Source organism: Lichenostomus cassidix, chromosome 2, assembly GCF_008360975.1.
Source record: "Lichenostomus cassidix isolate B80296 chromosome 2, HeHo_3.0, whole genome shotgun sequence".
NCBI lineage: Eukaryota > Metazoa > Chordata > Aves > Passeriformes > Meliphagidae > Lichenostomus > Lichenostomus cassidix.
Genome location: NC_139482.1, coordinates 104,254,746 through 104,272,564, shown reverse-complemented (window position 1 = coordinate 104,272,564; position 17,819 = coordinate 104,254,746).

Here is a 17,819-nt window from a genome sequence, read left to right as displayed (position 1 = left end):
GAATTTACAGAGATATGTGAATGCAGAGACGGCTTGGCCCAATTTTGTTGAAGCACAGGAAAAAAAATGGGTGTGTGCCATGGGGTGTGACCTGCCAGCAGCTAGGTTTTCCACAGGGAAGGTTTCCCACAGAACTTCAGAAACATGTCTGATACCCACCATGCCTCTCTTGGGCAGCTTCCAGGGTCTTGACATTGAGGTGTCTTAACCTGCACTCTGCAGGTGTGCAGACACAGAATATTTTAGTTACTCATCCCCCAGCTGTTTCTCCTGTTTCTCAAACAAAAGAGATAAAGAAAACAAACCAAGTTAAATACTGCAGTATCTCTATGCCTACAAACCTCATTGCACATGTGAGTTTTAATGTATTAATTACAAATACTTCTGTCCAACTACCCATCTTCTTTCTTTTTCTCTGTGTGTAACTTTCATGGGAGATTAATTTAGGTTAATGTCTCACAAAGCTACTGGATTTAATACTGAGTTAGATTTATCTGTGTCTCAGAGAAATCAGCTGCTTCATAAAATTAGTGTCATTTTCTGTCTTTTACTATATTACCATCTCTCAAGCACATGGTACTACAAAATGCACAGTGAGTTAGTTACCTTTGCTAACAACATGCTGTACAGCTTTTGGATTTCTGTGGGTCTTCTCGTGGCATCACTGAAAGAGAATTGGTGGAGAGTCCCTGCTAGCATTTTGAAAGCAATCTGGGATGAGATTTGTATACGGGTTGGCCAGCAGGCAAGGCTGCTATACTAACTCCCTGCTATGCTTTGCCATGGAGTCCACAACAGACAATCTATGGCCCCCAGTCCCAACTCAGACATGTTTGGATCCTTATGACTGCAACGTGAAGTTCGGGTCATGTATTATTTACATACTGCTTTTTTGTACTCCTGACAGTGAAACAGACAGGACTGTGATTGCTGTCTGCAGGGAAGGAAACCTGCCTGCTTGCTCTGCTGGTTAGAAACTGTTCCAAAACCAGCTGCTGTCCAGTCAGCCAAAAAGAGCAAGAAAATCCTGAGGGCTACAAAACATGAACTTATTAATGCTGTGGGTTAATCTCTATTCATTTCCCTTATTATGTGTTTATTGTGTAGAATGGCCCACGTTCCAGCAGCTCCAGAGAAAGGGCAGATCCAGGTTATGCAAAACAAATTCCTCTGGGTTTTCCAGTTTGTTTAAAAGAGTTTTTGTTCATCTGAATTAACAAAGAGCCATTTAAGTTTCTTAGTATGTTCACTCATGACTTTAGGAATCTATGAATATGTATGGTATTCCTGCCCTCCTTTGCTTTTTGGTTGGTTGGTTGATAGGGTTTTTGGCTTTGTTTGTTTCTTTGCTTGTTTGTTTTCCCTAGCCTGTGAAGGTTTTTCCTTGTAAGTAAGTTCAGTTTTATGTGACGTTTTGTAGTTGGAAGTCCAAAGATTCCTCTTGGGTTTTGGCACCCCCAAATTGAAGTAAGGCATACTGTTGTCTGGCTCAGCAGGAACCTACCCAAGAGACCGCCTGAAAGTAACACTTTTCCTAAAGTACCAAATGAGCTGTGTGATGTCTTACAGATGGTGGCTCCAGCTGTGGTGGGAACTTTTAGTGTTGCCAGACACTATACTTTTGGTGCTTGGGTGCTGTCTACATCTGCTGTAATCATCAGCACCAGGAACATGAACATTATGCAAAAGTAAACTTGAAAATCACAAGACTTTGACCTTTTCAATTCCAAATTAAGTTAAGGGTAGAAGAAAACGTGTATCACTTGTGAGGTGAAGACTTGACAAAGGAGTCCAGTGCTGTCAGCAAGTCAGAGCTGAAAACAGACAGATATTTGGAATAGTTTATAAAACCCTTCAAGGGATGCAACTAGAGAGGGAACCAGAAATCACAAAAAATGGCATGAGAAGATGGACATGAAATGAAGGCAGGTAAACACCATAATCATTAAAGTACTGGTTGAAACAGAATCTGTTTTGACTTCATCAAACACTTTGGTCAACTACCTGGTCGTTTAACTGCCCGCTGACTGGGAGAACAATGTTGCTACTCAAATCTTATCTGGTTTCACTGGAGATGAGTTGCTGAGCAACCAGTAAGACCAAGAGCAAGCTGAAGAATGTAAACGCCACCTCCCTGCGTTTGTCCTTCATTGCATCACCATCAAGCATACTGCCTTCCCCTGTAAACACCAGTTGACACTTGCCTATCAGGTAACAAGAATAGAAATTCCATCACAACATTAGGGGAAAAAACCCTTCCAAGCACTGGTTACCCAGAGGGACTGAGGAATTTCCTACCTTGGCATATTTACAACTGAAATATGACTGCAAAAGAGAGAGCGTAGCATGTGTTAAATTGGACTGTCCTGAGCAGGGGGTTGGAGCAGGCACTCTCCAGTTTTCCCTTTTTTCTATCATCAGTAAGCAACTGCATAGTGACTCAGTAAAAAAGAATGGACTCTTTTAGGTACTTTTAACTTCCCAGTTGCATACACTGTGCTGCTTTAACTAAAATGAAAAGAAATCACACAGAGGTGAGGTGACAAGATGCAGGCAACTTGCATATACATAAATCCTCACACAGGGATATTGTGTGAAGATTTATGACAAATGCTGACATTGGCTGCTCTGCACAAAAGCAGTCCAACAGCAAAATATGAGGGCAGAGGAACGGGTCCTTGAGGTTGAGGAAACCCTTGCAAAAAGGAATTATGGCAGACTTGAATGTGCTGGGTTGATGGTTTTACTAAATTATCTTAGTGGTCTTTTCCAACCTTAATGATTCTATGATTTAATTTGCTATTTTCAGAAGTCCAGTAAAAGAAATAATCTTACATTTACCCCCAGAAGTGTATAAGATTTTCCTTATACACTCATATAAGGTTTCAGATAAGTATCCTACAGGAGGTAATTTTGTTCCCAGTCACAGGTAGAAGCTGGAAACCTTGACCTCAATGATATTTACTTCCATCTAGGAAAAAAATTCAATTGTATTGAATGGTTTCAGTTCCACGAAAGTTATACTTGATAACAATCAGAAATCAATCTTTCAGATAGAAAAAGCTTTGCTTTCACAAATTTCAGCATTTTGTTTGCTGCATTACAGCATTTTCTTGTCTATAAAGGAAGTCCCTGGACCATTAGGAACTCCTTCATGTGTGCTTCTAGTCTAACACAGCAAAACAACACTCACCTCTATCGCCACTAATGTGACAACATCCTCCCAGATCCAAGAATAGAAGAATTAGACCCAAAAGTTCAGCATATTGGTAAGATTAGTGCCAAATCTAAAAATCTTCCTTAGCCCAACTCAAGAACTCCCTTGACTGTACATCTAAAAGTTTCCTTACCCCTCTAGGTCCTCCTTCAGGGGGAATTTCTGTTCACAGTCTGTGTCCCTCTTTTGTGAGTCTTTTCCAGAGCCACTTCTTCAAAGCATAGTTTCCCATCTTAATTTTGTGGCCTTCATTCTCTGGTCTTAGACATATAGATTCATGTTTACCTATAATAAGGTAGTCTATTATATGCTTGCTTTTTGTTTACCATCTGATTACATCAGTGGCCAATTTTCGTTTCTGTTCCTCTGGTCTGTTGCCATATGATGAGTTTATGTTTTTTTCTGTACCACAGATCAAAATGCCAGAAAAATAGCCCGGAGACAATCTAGGTGGAGCCCCTGAACAATGAATGATACTGAACAATGATTGTTTAGCATTAAGACTACTGATAGAGTTAACCACTGGATTGTGAACTGATATATTGATATGCCATAACCTCTCGGTGAAAGAGCTGCACTAAACAAAAGACTTACATGTCTAGCAGTTTTATATGAAAGTAAATCTTACTCTTCTGAGAAAGGTACTAGATTACCTCAGCAAAATCTGCTTTCTTGGCATAAATAACATACTTCCTTTTATCTTGGTATTTATTTACAAAGTCATTTTGGGTAGCACACATTTCAGGCTATTAACTTCTATCAGGCCCATAGCCAGAAGAATTCAGGCAATGTCAGGGCTGGACAGAAGTTCACTGCCTGAATCGCCTGGGTTGTTCTGTGTATCTTTCAGAATACTTTCGGCGTGAAGCTTTTTCGACCCCCTGGAGATCCCCTGGACTTCCAGTTCTTCTGAAAGTGAGCGTTAATGACAGACTTTTGCCAGCTCTTAGGAAGTTCTGGGGTGCTGACACATTTTCTGATGTTAGGATGTCTGGTATCAGTGGCTGTTGTTTAGAGCCTGTTGACACACCTATTCTTTCCTCCACAGCAGTGGCTCCACTTGCTTTTTCTCCCAGATGCAGAACTGAGGTATTCATTGAAATTCCCAAAATAAGTCCATTGCAAATCTTTGTTCGGTTTATATTGTGCATAGTCAAAAGTCCTGGACAAACCTGAGTCAAAACTGAGGCAGAGTCTTAGCAAATCCCCTCTCAGTGTTTCCTGCTAAAATAGAGTTATGTTGTTTGAGGCCTCACCCCTTCCTATGTCACTGGTGCCACTTATACCGTCCTTATATAGCAATTAATATATTACTAAAATCGCTTTGTTAGTATCATTTTAGAGAAGCCTTCTTCTGAAATGTTTATTCTCTGTATCTATGCTGCTCTTCATCTCTTGTCCTTCTGTGGTGATCCATGGCAGTCGCCTCTCCTGGCTGCGTGCCGCCTGGCACTCTGTCCTTCCCGTGGAAATCCCGACATACCCTCCAGTACCGGCACTGCCTCCGTGTGGGAGACACACCCGAACGTGCTCGCAGCGCTGCGAGGGGAGACCCTCGGGACTCCGGGGGATTTATCGGCGGTGGCCCCAGCTCCCGGGGAAAAGGGACTGGGCCACCGGAGCTCGCTGCCGTAATAGCGCCACGGACGTCATCCTCCCACTGAACCTTCCCTCTGCGCCTAAATGTTTTTTTTTTTTTTTTTTAATATATTTATAATTTTTCCAGCTCCCCACAAGCATCAGTGCCTCGCAAGCAAACAAGTCCCCTCAGGCGGCGGGCCGGGCCCGCGCTGCCGCAGTGCCGCCCAGCGGCCCGGAGAGCGCGGGGAGCCGGGCTGGGCCCGCGGCCGCCTGGAGCTCAGTGCCCGGCCCGGGGCAGGGCGAGTCTGCGGCACTCGCCGCACACAGTTCCCCTCAACATGCTGCTTGCTTTCTTCCCTGCTTGGGAGCCGGCCGCAGCTCATGGCTGCCCGGGAGCAGAGCTCTACGCTGGGGACGGGGTGCGTGTTGGCTGGGCTGAGCCCTCCCCTTGTCACCCCAGCTGCCTTGTCCAGCTCCGTGGCTTTTACACCTGTAGATTTATCATCTTTCCCTTGAATTACACATTCCTGTTCCGGGGCATTATAGTAAAATTTAAGCAACTCTTATTTTCTCCTTTACTACACAGATAAGTAACCATTTCCCTTTCATTTTAGACCTTGCATCACTGTTTTCTTCCTTCCCTGTCTGGGCCAGCCCTGGAGAGAGTAAATGTCTGTGGGCGATGGTCCACAGGTGAAATCTCTGCCCTGCTGGAGAATGTGACAGTGATCCATGTAATTTCTAATCAGGTGAAATCCCTTGTCACTCAAGTCAAACTACGCCAAAATGCACTAGCAGCAGCAAATGATGCCTGAAGAGACATTGTGAACCTGACCGTGGAAAGAGCCTGTGCACGTCTGAGGGAGTATCTCTTCTGGAATCTCTCCAAAGGATACAACACTGCTATGTCAAGCTACAGCTCATATTTATAGGTACTAGTACACTCAGTAGGGCCAGCTCATGGGAGAAATGCAGATTTAGTCTAACTTCTCTTCACCAAACATCTGTCTGAAGTAAAGTGTTCTTGACGGTAAATGAGGGTGTGTGAGTACACCCCATTCAGGATAGGGTGGAACCAGGATGTTGCCTGCCTGAGAATGCGAAGCTGCCACTTGGCAAAGCACACAACCCCTGGACATGTGCCCAGAAAACCGGAGCACCCCACAAAAGAGATAAAGCAAACAAATGAAAAAATGCAAGCAGAAGAGAGCTCTCAAACAGGCTTCCTTGCTTGGGCCAGAGGCAGGTTATTTTTTATTTTCTAATTTTGACATTCTCCTGTAAACAACACCCAAGGACAGAGAAAGCACTGCCCACCTACCCATCTACCCTTTGGCTGTGTCCCTTAGGACAGTGCACTCACAATCCTTGAATTTATTTTTTTTTTTTGTCTGATAAGAGAGCACTTAGGCTCAAAGTTTCAGCTTTAAATCTGCCCTCAAGTTCCCATTGTACCCACTTTCTCTGGATAAGTTGGCCACCTCAGGAACCAGCAGCACCCTCTTGCATCAAGTCATCTGTTCTTGTCAATAGACTTCTTGTAGTCACACTTCAAAGCTCTGCCCCTGCACTGCTCCAGTTCTATTTGGTGTTTACCCTGTGATATCCACATAGAAATGGCATTATAAACTTCACCATGATGTGTGCTGACAACCTGGGACCAGGCTGGATTTTGGCAAACAGGACTAGGGAAGTACAAATGGTGCGTGTGACTTATAGTGTGCCTCTTTACAGATAGAAACCCATATCTGTCCCTGTGATCATCCTGAGTTTCTTCACCTTCCACATATGAGGATAGAGGGAAAGGGTGGATGCAAAGAAGAGGTCAAAAGAATGTGCAAGATACCTGAGGCAAATTATGGAAATTACTGCAATGCAGAGAGTAGGGATTATTAGATTCTGACTTGAATCTCAAATTAAAGGACTCCATGACTGGCATCAGCAACCTCGAGATGAAAAAATTATGAAGAAGCTGAGGACTGGCTGATGACATTTGTTCTGACAGTATCACTACAAGCCCAAGTGCAACCTGCACAGAGTTAAGATTGTTTCAAACAGAATTCAGCTAACAGCATGACTTTTTTTTTCCAAAATATTTTACAGTATGTGACTGCCAACTTCTGATCTGATACTGGAAGTCCTAAAGCCAAATTTACTGTGTCCCCACACTACCACTCCTTAAAATGTCTTCATTTTTTTTTTCTTTACATATTTTTCATCTGACTGGTGGTCTGGCACTATTTATGTTATAAAAATCAAAATAGTCATTGCCTGAGGTGACTACATTTTCAGGGAAGTGTTTCATGTAGGATCCATCTGCTGTCTTTGAAAACAACAGTCTGCATTGAGCCACTTGATCACACCAATTTGAGTCATTCACAAGTGTAATTATGGCACAATATTTAAGCTTCTTTTTTAGAAACAAAATGCAAAAATGAAATACAGAAAACTTGAAAAGTAAAAGGAAGAAAAAAGGAGGAAGGCATTATTTTTTTCTCTTCTCTTTTAGCAGAACTTTTTCAGTAACAGACACAAAATGAACAAATAACCTTTATATAACACCTTTCAATGCTTATAAAGGAATGTTATGAAATTCCTTTGTAGGCTGAAATTTATTTTTCATGAAAGAGATTTATATTTGACTGAGCCCTTAAAAATTATTCTTTATAACTACTTATATATAGCAGACATTTTTTAATATAAAAGAGACTTTTGGTCAAAGAGTTTTGCATGTTCTGAGCAACTCATGGAAATCTTTGTTACATTGAAGAAGGCTCCTTTTAGTTTTGTCAATACCAACATCAGAAGCTACTGTAAGTTGTAGCTACAGAGTGTTCCTTCCTGGTATACACTTCCAGACCACCAAGTTTTTTGTACTTCAAATCCTTGCATCTGGTTTTGGTTTTTCAGGCTTTTTGTCCTGGAAACAATGCATGCTGCAGTGTGTAAATTAAAGTACCATTAGACGTTTTTAATGTGATTTATTAAAGCAACACAATTCCTGACAAGTAAGGAGCTATGGGTGTTTCAGAGGGTTCTAATGAACTGTATGGATAGCTTGTGACTAAAGATTCATTGGAGTCCTATCTGTCCACTGATCACACTCTGCTGTTACAGCATGAAGCAGCTCATTTCTCAAGGAGTCTACAACATCATTGCAGTGTGACTATTCCATAGTCAATGGGACAAAAAAAGCTCTAAGTAGAAAGTGTTTGTAACATTTCATAATGTCTAATGCAAAATAGTTGATCTCTTAAGTGTCAAGCTGGCTCAGTTAGAAGACATTTGAACCTCAGGACTTAGTCTCAGGTCCTAGTTGTTGACACTAGCAAATGCTTTGAAGGTAGGGAAAGGAGTGTCTTATTGTTATAATTGCTGTCCTTTGGCTGAAATACTTAAACAAATTGCATTTTCTTCTGCTGAGAGCTGTTTAACCCAATGTAAATGTAGATACAAACAGAAGATAGCTGGTGTTTTCAAAGCCTGAACATCTATTCTAGCTTCCCCAGTTTGGTTCTCAAACTACGTAGGCCAAGCCTTTCTAGTGCCAAACTATCATTACCCTGTTGAAAGCCACTTGGGAAACCAATAGGTTTTTTTAACCCCATTCCCATACTTGAAAAGTAGTGGGGGAAAAGAATCATCTACCCTATGACTTGCCAGGAGGATTGCAAATAACTTTTATATAAATGTGAATGGAGCCACAATTGAAATCAGCAAACTTGAGCTACAACAGGCAGGTTAAGTAAGGATGGAGTTTTACTCCAAGGGATTTTATCTGTGAGATGGCCAATGCTCAAAGGTGTGAATTTGGGCCGGGGGAATCCATCCTTTTGCTAAACACACCTTAATGAACAGGACAGCCTATCTACCAGCGCTTGGGCTTATTTTCACTGTTTCGGGATTATTTGTATATTTGTATAAAATATAACATCTAAAAATCACCTAACACACTAGCTCATGAAAGTCCAGCCGTCTGATACAAAACAATCATGAAACAAGGATCTATACTATTCATGTTAAGTTTCCAAGAGAGTCAGGTCATGCTGCTGTAACATGGCTTTCTTCCCTTTTAAATTGAAGATGTTCAGCAATATTAGTAGGGAAAGGCTTTGGAGCTCTCACCACCGAAGGCAATGTCATGAAAAGCTTGTGCACTGCCATGGCTGATAGCCTCCTGCTGCTGAAAGGTGTTTGTAGCTCCTGGCAGCCTCCTGATGACAGCAGCTGTCTAGTGACAGATGTCATTTAGCAAAATCTAGTCCTGCTCTAGTGATAGGTACTGAGAAAATGCACAGCTGAACTCCCCTTATTGTTTCTCTTCCCTCATTAATGTTCTCTTACAGCTCTGAAATCACTATTGCTACATATTTTTTTCAGTCTGTGTTTTCTTGCAAGGAAAAGCTTACCTTTTCATTTATAAGCTGACTCTTTTCAACAATAATTACATGACAATAACTTGTTCTGGGAAAGAGCAAAGAGTTAATTTTTTTTTTTTCTGGCTGGCCCCAAGTGACCCCTTGTTCCCACTGCTTTTGAAATTACTGGAGTTTGCTTAGACTGAAAAATTACAGCTATAGGAAAAGTTATGCTTCACTGATCTATTTTTAAAAGGAACAGCAGAATTTTAAAAATAGAATCCCCTGATTTTTTTTCTAACTGTGGCATCTCCAACCCAAGTATGTTGATGCAATTTCCAAAGCACTAAGAAATGTCTTAGGTCACATTTAAGTCAGGTCAGCCAAATCCAGGATCAGTGAAAAAATGAGTTGTTCATCTGGTCTGGAATGAGATCTTTCTTCCCATCATTCTTAGTTATAAAGATATCTTTTGTGTGGTTGAAGCTAAATTTAAGCCCAGCCTGAGTGTATTTGTGTACTATCTATGCATGTTTTATGCATCAGCAGCACACTGCATTAGTAGTCTCCACATACAATTAGGGCTTTATGTTTTTGAAGTCAGCTAACACAAAGAATTATATATTTGCAGAAAAAAAAAGTCTAGAAGTAATAGGTATAGGTGTTTCTTACTTAGAGCTACAGTCTGATTCTCCTCTGACTTGTGATGGTTTGGCTCCATTTTCTTCAGAGGAGTTAGTCCTCTCCCTGATTTGAGCACCAGAAGAAGAGAAGAAAATACATCCTGAATGTATGCCTAGAGAGATCTGCTTTTATAAAGCTTGCTTGTGTTTCAGATCCTAACCCTGTGGAGGGGAGAGCACCGAAAAAGAGAGCAGATTCTGCCACGGACATTAAACTGTGTGGTGTTTCTTCTGACCAACGACTCACAGCACCTCCTGAAAGGCTGGGACTGAGCCCGGCTCTGGTGACCGATGCTGAAGGGGTGGACCTGACCCTGATGTGCAGCTCCCGAGGGAGCCAGACTGCCGGTGGGGGTTCCTGCCTGCCCCTGGTGATGCTCCAGTGGGCAGGCGGGAGGACGTCACGCCTGGGTGCAGGAGTGAAAGTCACGATCAGAGAAGTGTGGACAGAATGAAGGACACGGTAAGGTGAGAATGTACTGATTTAATATATGCACTACTATTTTGCAAAGAACTGTCTTACGGGCTGTTTTTTTCTTTGTGAAAGCATTCAGCTACTGTAATAGGATTTAAATGTATAATGAGTTGAACTTTAACTGATCTATAGTAGCAGTTAACTGGCAAAGGAAAGTCCGTGTGTAGCTATTTCCTGCTGCTACAATGTTTTGATAACAATGGTACACAAAGACTTGTTTTGTTTAGCATGCGCCATATTATTGCATTTTAGACAAAGTCTTGATTCTCTTAGTCCAAGACAAAGTCTCAGTTGTCTCACTTTGAGCCAAAATCTCAGGACAAAAAATATGGACTTGAAATGTCCCAAACTACAGAGGAGTAAGGAATCAGATTAGCATCAACTTCTGCTTCTAGCTAGAGTGAAAACAAAGATAAGGCAAATATGTATTTTCTAACTGGAGTGACACATTTAGGAAAGATTTTGTACCTCATCATTCCCTAATTATGAAATCAGAAAAATTAAAATATTCTTCCCATTCTCTGCACATGCACTCTACCCCAGGCAGACCTGTTCTTACTGTGCTGAGATTTGCTTTCCCACAGCAGAGTTTCCCTTCAGGAGCTCACAGGCACGGAGAGCAGTTTTGTTTACCACCCTTGGGTGCAAACCTCGTTAACTAACGTTTACTTTTGTGTTTTCAGCTTTCAGTGATGAGGCAGGTTGATGGATAATGAAGATGGTGGTGGTGGGGAGAATGGTAAGGAAAATTCAGGAGCTGGTTTTACATCTTTCCGTTTTTCAGGCTCATAGGTAAAATGGCTATCGACCTTTTAGCTACACCAAAATAAGAAACCCCAGCCCTTGGCAATGGTGACCCTTCTACCTTGGTTTTGGTTTGTTTGGTTTTTTTTCAGGATGGTGGGAAACAAAGCACAGCCAGCCTCCTGACTTTGCAAGTTATAAATGTTACACAAAATTCTAGTTTCAACACTGGAAAATGTTTTCTCCTGTTGTTCAGAGTGACTCCAGATGCTGATGTATTTAGTTACACAGCACAAGTAACCCAACTGGAATGAAAAAGCAAGGTAATTGAGTGTATATTCGTCTGTCAATGTTCTTAAGGGACAGACTGTTCAGCCTGCCAAGTTTGCTCTGTTTATGCATGCAGAGCATGAACTTAAAGCAACTGGAGATTCCCACAGTAGATTCTCCCTGGTGAATAGGGGATCTCTTATGCTCTAATGTGGTGGAGGTGGCATGATTCCTTCTACCATAACCATTCCCCCATGTCTCACAATATCAGGAGATGGGCTAAATATTTGGCAGGAAAAGAAAGAAAAAAGTCATGGCAGAACTGAGCTTTTCTGCATCAAATGTTCTCCTGACCCAAGTTCCATGGTTCTTCTAGGAAGAACCATGTGCTTCTTCCTAGGCTTTTCTATGTGTCTCACTGTTATAATATCTGGGAAATTTACATATATTTCTTCATCTTTCTATTCTAGTGAAGTGAAGGATTGTCATCCCTATATGTGAAACAGAACATGGGGATCAAAGCAAAACGTTTATTTTAACTTTGGGTGAGCAGTCTGGGACAGTTGTGAGCGAGCATTTAGAATCATAGAATATGCTGAGTTGGAAGGGGCCCACAAGGGTCATCAAGTCCAGGTCCTGGCTCTGCACAGGGCAAGCCCAAGAATCACACCACGCGCCTTAGAGTTTTGTCCAAACACTTCTTAAACTCTGGCAGTCTTGGTACCTTGACCACTTCTTTGAGGAGCCTGTTCCAGTGCCCAACCACACTCTGGGTGAAGAACCTTTTCCCAATATCCAGCCTAAAACTCCCTTGACACAGCTTCATGCCACTCCTTTGGGTTCTGTCACTGATCACTGGAGAGGAAATCAATACTTGCCCCTCTACTTTCCCTCATGAGGATGTTGAAGACTGCAGTGAGGTCTCCCCTCAGTCTCCTCCAGGCTGAACAAACCAAGTGACCTCAGCCACACCTCGCATGGCACCCAAAACTGCACACAGGACTCAAGATGAGGCCAACTCCAGTGCAGAGCAGAGCAGGACAATCCCCTCCCTTCCCCGGCTGGTGATGCTGTGCCTGATGCACCCCAGGACACCACTGGCCCTCCTGGCTGCCAGGGCACTGCTGACTCATATTCAACTTGCCACTGAACAGGACCCCTGGGTCCCTATCTAGAGCACTGTTTTCCAGCCTCTCATTCTCCCAGTTTTCAAATAACTTGCCTTTTTTTACTTTACATGGCTTTGTATTTGACTAACTGTCATTCCTTATTTAAGATAGTTCCACAGGGGATCTCTGAGTGGCTAGACCATACAAATAATCACAAAACATAGGAGCAAGTCATTGCCTGTAGCAGAGCAGACATATAAGACACATGTGAGAGAATAACCAACTATGGCAAACATTCAGTGCATGTTGGAAGTATATGAAAGAAAAGCAAAAAAGATGGGAGAATCTGTGAAACAAAGGAACAAAAGACTATTTGATCCTGTGGTCTGGGAGGAAATCAGGGAATGTGTCTCTGAAGAGACATTTCTAAATTGAAATTAAGAGCCTCTTTAGCTGAGCCCTGTGTGGTAGGAGCTGGTCAGGACAAATAAAGGAGCTGCCTTCTGATGTTTGGCTTCTGCTCCATCTGAGGAAACAGTCTTGTAACCAACTCAAGGGGAAAGTGGCTCCACCGCAAATTTCTTCACGCAGTAGAAACAACCCTCAGCACATTGGCTCCAATGCCATGTTAAGGCACAAGTGCACAGACAAAAGCATCTGGCTCCCAGTTGGAAAGGCAGGCTCCAAGAGCAGCTGCCAGTGCACAGCCCGTTTGCTGATATGTGGGTTGGATCCACTGTGGGCATGCTACATAGTTGGCATAGACAGGTGCAGCAAATCTTACATGTTAGATTTAAAAGTGGGAGGACTCAAAAAACACAAGTATGGGAAACCAGAATGGTTGTGCATGCAGGTCAGAGTTACTTTCACACATGTGCCATGCCCAGAGCTGCTTAGCTGGGCTCGCCCCCCTGAGCTTTCCAGCTCTTATTGCCATCAAGTGTCCCACTGACAAATCTCGCCTGGGCAGTGGCAAGCTGTATTTTCCCTCATGGTCCACTGTGAGAACCTGTGCTTTCACCATGGGTGGTGGTGTCTGTGATGAGTAAGTAACCTTACAGATATGCAGGAACCAGTCCTGATGAACCAGCACTCAATCCATGTCACCAAGTGTAAGCAGAACTTGTTGGCCCAAGCCTCCTGGTCTCTCCTGCAAAGCAGACAGGCAAGACTGAAAAGAACTGTGGGCAAGTGGGACGGGGCCAGACACCCAAAGAAAGCCAAGTCTGAGTGCCAGCAGTTGAGCCCCTGAGACTTTCTGAGCTCCGCCATCTACAGTTCTAGTTGCTGAGCCTCTTTCTTCTGTGCTTTCCCATGAATGAGGGATCCTTGTGCTGGCACCAACACATCTGGGACCAGAAACCACAATTAGAGACCTCCCTCTTCAGATGTCCATAGGGATCTTCTGTTTGTATCTCAAAGCAATGACAGGGCGGTGGTAAGAAGAGGATCATCTCCAGCTGTGCATAAGCATGCTGTGCAGTGGCACCTGGAAGCAAATGCCAGAGTGCCCTAGTCACTATGGGGTATGTGTATGAAGACTGTCAGACCATGCAGTGGCATCTCCCTGGGTTTAAGGGGCTTGGGGCAGGGTAACAGGATCATGTGGCAAAGAACAGATTTCCAAGGATGCTGGGTTCACTCTGCGGGGCTTGGTGTGCCCTTCCTGGTCTGACAGCCGTTGCAGCTGAGGGATCTGCTGTTACTCCCATGCCTCAGGCAGCCATTGCCTCCAGTGAGAAACAGGGAAATGGGAGAGGCAAATGAGTGAGAAAGGGGTAAACAGTATTTTGCTCAAACTGAAGTGAGGAATGTCCTTGCTCAGCAGTTGTTCTCAGCTACCCCAGTGTCCCAGGGCAATCTCCCTTCAGCAAAACAGAAACTGATCCAGGCCAACATCTTATTTAAGGGAGAGCAAAGAGGATACCAGGATGGGAGAGCAAACACATTCACTGCTTTTCAGGCTATGTTCCTCAGGTTTTGTTGCTCATCCTCAGTTCAGCCCAAGGTAATAATCACCAATGGCATTTTCCTCACTTTGTATAGTGCAGGAGAACCTGGATTTCAAGCCTTTGGCAATTCCGCAGTGGGTGGATACACACTCTCCCCAAACAAGTGTTCTTCCTTCCTGGGAAAGTAAAGCCAAATTTGAGTTAGAGAATCAAATCTATTTACATGAAATACATAACACATTCTAGTAATAAATTAAGTAATGGAAATGAAATTTATGATTGGGTAAGTTATTGTAATAAGATGAGAAATATTTATGCAAATCAAAATTCTTAACCTCCCAGAGGCAAGTATTCAGTGCATGGAGAAACTCTTTCGAGGTGCCCAGCAGTGCTGACACCAAGCAGCATCTCCATATTTTTCCCAGGAAGGTGTGAGAGCACAAACAGGCCAGCAAACCTGGAAGCATGTAAAGTAATTTTCCTAGCTGTTAGTGTAGGTTACTGTGCCCTGGGTGTTATCACCAGCTCCTGGCAGATTTGCTGGTCACCATGCCCCAATATGCAGGTTCCTGCTTCCAGTTTCTGTTGTGCTTTTCTGCCACAGTCACTTCTTTCCCCTCCCACATGAATTGCTGTGGAGTAGTAAAAAGGCAGCAGCCCAGAGGGACAAAATGAAAGGCAGCAAAGAGTTTTGTGGCCTGCCTGCTTTCTTTTTCTCCTCTCTCTAAGCAAAAAAGTTCCTGAGCATGAGCAAGCCTAAATGTAACTTGGCACCAGTGCCACAGGATAAATGTCAGTATTTTCCCTGGCAGATAGAAACAAAACTGTCCTAGAAGATTTTTCTCATGGCCTTCCTCATCTCAGAGGATGGCCTTCCTGCTGCGTAGGTTTCTCACAGTCTGTGCATCCCCCAGAGAGCAGGTGAGTGGGGTTTTCCTCCCTGCACTTGCAGCAGGGGAGCCCCAAGGGCTGCCCTGGTGATGGGGTTAAAGCTGCTCTCTGGTATGAGCTCTCCAAGAGGTGCTGAACACGGGAATGTACGTGCACATGGGGAAGAGCAGGCACAGCAACATTGCTTGCCTGATAAAGCCACCTTGAGCTCGGTTATCACTATGGGATATGCTTACAAAAAAGAGCAGGCTAATGTGATTCAGAGTAGTCAGAGAAGACAGTTTACAGACCTGCCTCTTGAATACTGCAGAAAGAAAGAAAACCCCCATGGCAAGTTGGAGCAGCCTGTGAAGTGTAGCAGGATAAATAACTCCTTGCAAGCAGCAGTTGAAACAAAAACAGGATCAACAGCTGCTCTACCCACCTCACAACTCATCCTGCCTACTCCAACTTGAGCTTCCGGCTGATGCCAAGTTCTCTTGCTTTGAAAGAAAATGCTTAACAGTTTGATCAACTGAGATTGCTGGACAGCATCTCTTGCAGATAGACAAGCATTTCAGGAACCAGTAGCAATGATGGAATGGCCACAATATAGCTGTTATTTCTCATCATCAATATGGATGTACAGAGTGCACACTATTTGAAGTGCACACTATTTTTAGATATCTGGATGTATTCCTAATGAAGATTCAGCTTTCGGCCACTACAGTCCAGTACTCTGTCTAGGAATACTATAGCACAGATACCAGTTTCATCAGCAAATAAAGTAATTAATGTTTTCCACCCTAGATCATTTTTCTGTGTAGTTTTTCACAGAGAGGAAACCAAAACAATAATAAATATATGCTGTGGATAAACATTAACTACCAAATTTTATTTCAGTATATTGAGAGTAAATTAGGATTATCACGGGAAAAAGTGCTTGATATTTTTTTACTGGTGCCCATGGGAAATGCTGATCACCTACATGCTTCAGTAATCCAGCACATGTGTAATAGCTCTTTGTTAATTCCAATTATTCCCTCTGCAGTTTAATCTTCTCCAGCCAAAACCAGAATCCAAGACCATGTGTACACTTTCCACAGTAACAACAAATCAGACAGTGTAACATTTGTTTCGAAGGATTCTTCTCCATCTGGTGGTAAGGGGAAATATCAGAGAGAAAGGCCATATCATTCACAAACAGGACAACAATTACTTTGCTGGTATGAGGGTAATGCTCCCTGCACAAGCAGCAGATCTACAATTAGTGCGGTCAGAATTTGCTTAGTATCTGGGATGAAATCCTAGCTATAAAAGTGAGAAAATTTTCTATCCCATATGGAGAAGAATTTCTTCTCATTATCTACACTGCTCAGCACTGGGTTGATGAATAGTAAGCTTGCTTAACAGAAGTTAGATTAGGGGAGTCTTCTGTATTTAAAAATATTTTATTCACCATAAGTCTTTCTAATGGGCTGCTGACTGACCTCTTTGCTTCAAAAACAGTAAACAAAATAGCCTGTCCATTTTTTGGCTCATATGTCTAGACATGAGAGGAGACAAATGAGATCTTGCAACTTGTAATATGACAGGTTTGCAACCTGCAGATTTCCATGCAAAGACTATGAAACACAGCTTTGAGTTGTTTTACAGAAGGACTTCATGGTGGGACTGTCTCTAAAATACAACCTGACATCTTCAAAAGTGGAAAGAGCTACACAAAATTACATGCTCCCCTAGAGTCTGAGTTGATTTGAAGCCCCAAAGGCAACCCTGGGGTTTTGTACTGACTCCACATACTGAAGCTATGAAGTTACACTTGCTCTCTCTCCAGTAACCTTACCAATAACTACTACTTGTAAGCAGAAGACATTTTCATTTAAAATCAGGATGTCTCTCAATGCTACTTACTATTGTGCATGGAACTAGGACAAGCAGTCTTTGCAGCTGTCATAACTTTCATTCCACAACGAAACTAAGATGTTTGTTAAGCATCAGACTCCAGTCCTTGAGACAATTAACATCTTGGCAAGTCTCCTGCTGTGATATCTGGTGGACAGTCATCAGTACATCAAATTATGCATGCTTGCAATTTGATCTTGACCAATGCAATTTCCTTCCCCTCTTTAGGAATTCTTTCACTGCCTCTATGCCCAAGGGATAGATGGAAAAGATAACTGTACACAAGCTGCTTCAGCTCTGAAGCTAATATTGAAAAGATAATTTTACTTCTGTTTATACTGCTACTTCATTCTACAAAAAATTATCTTAACAATCTGGGAAATTCAGCATTAAAAAAAAAACAAAACCAAGCCAGAGGAAAATGTATTTCCATTTATCCAAACTGGCTCTTTTGTAGTCTGTTATATCCTATGTAGGAGACAATGACTTATCTATGGCAGAAAGGCAAATTGACACACAGAGAGTTGTGATTTGGTAGAATTCTCATCCTATAACTTAATGCTTTTGAAGCATTGAATAAAGCAGATTTGAATTAACTGACTATGGAAATTATCTTAAGTGTACAAATAATATCAAGATGCAGGAGAATGCACAG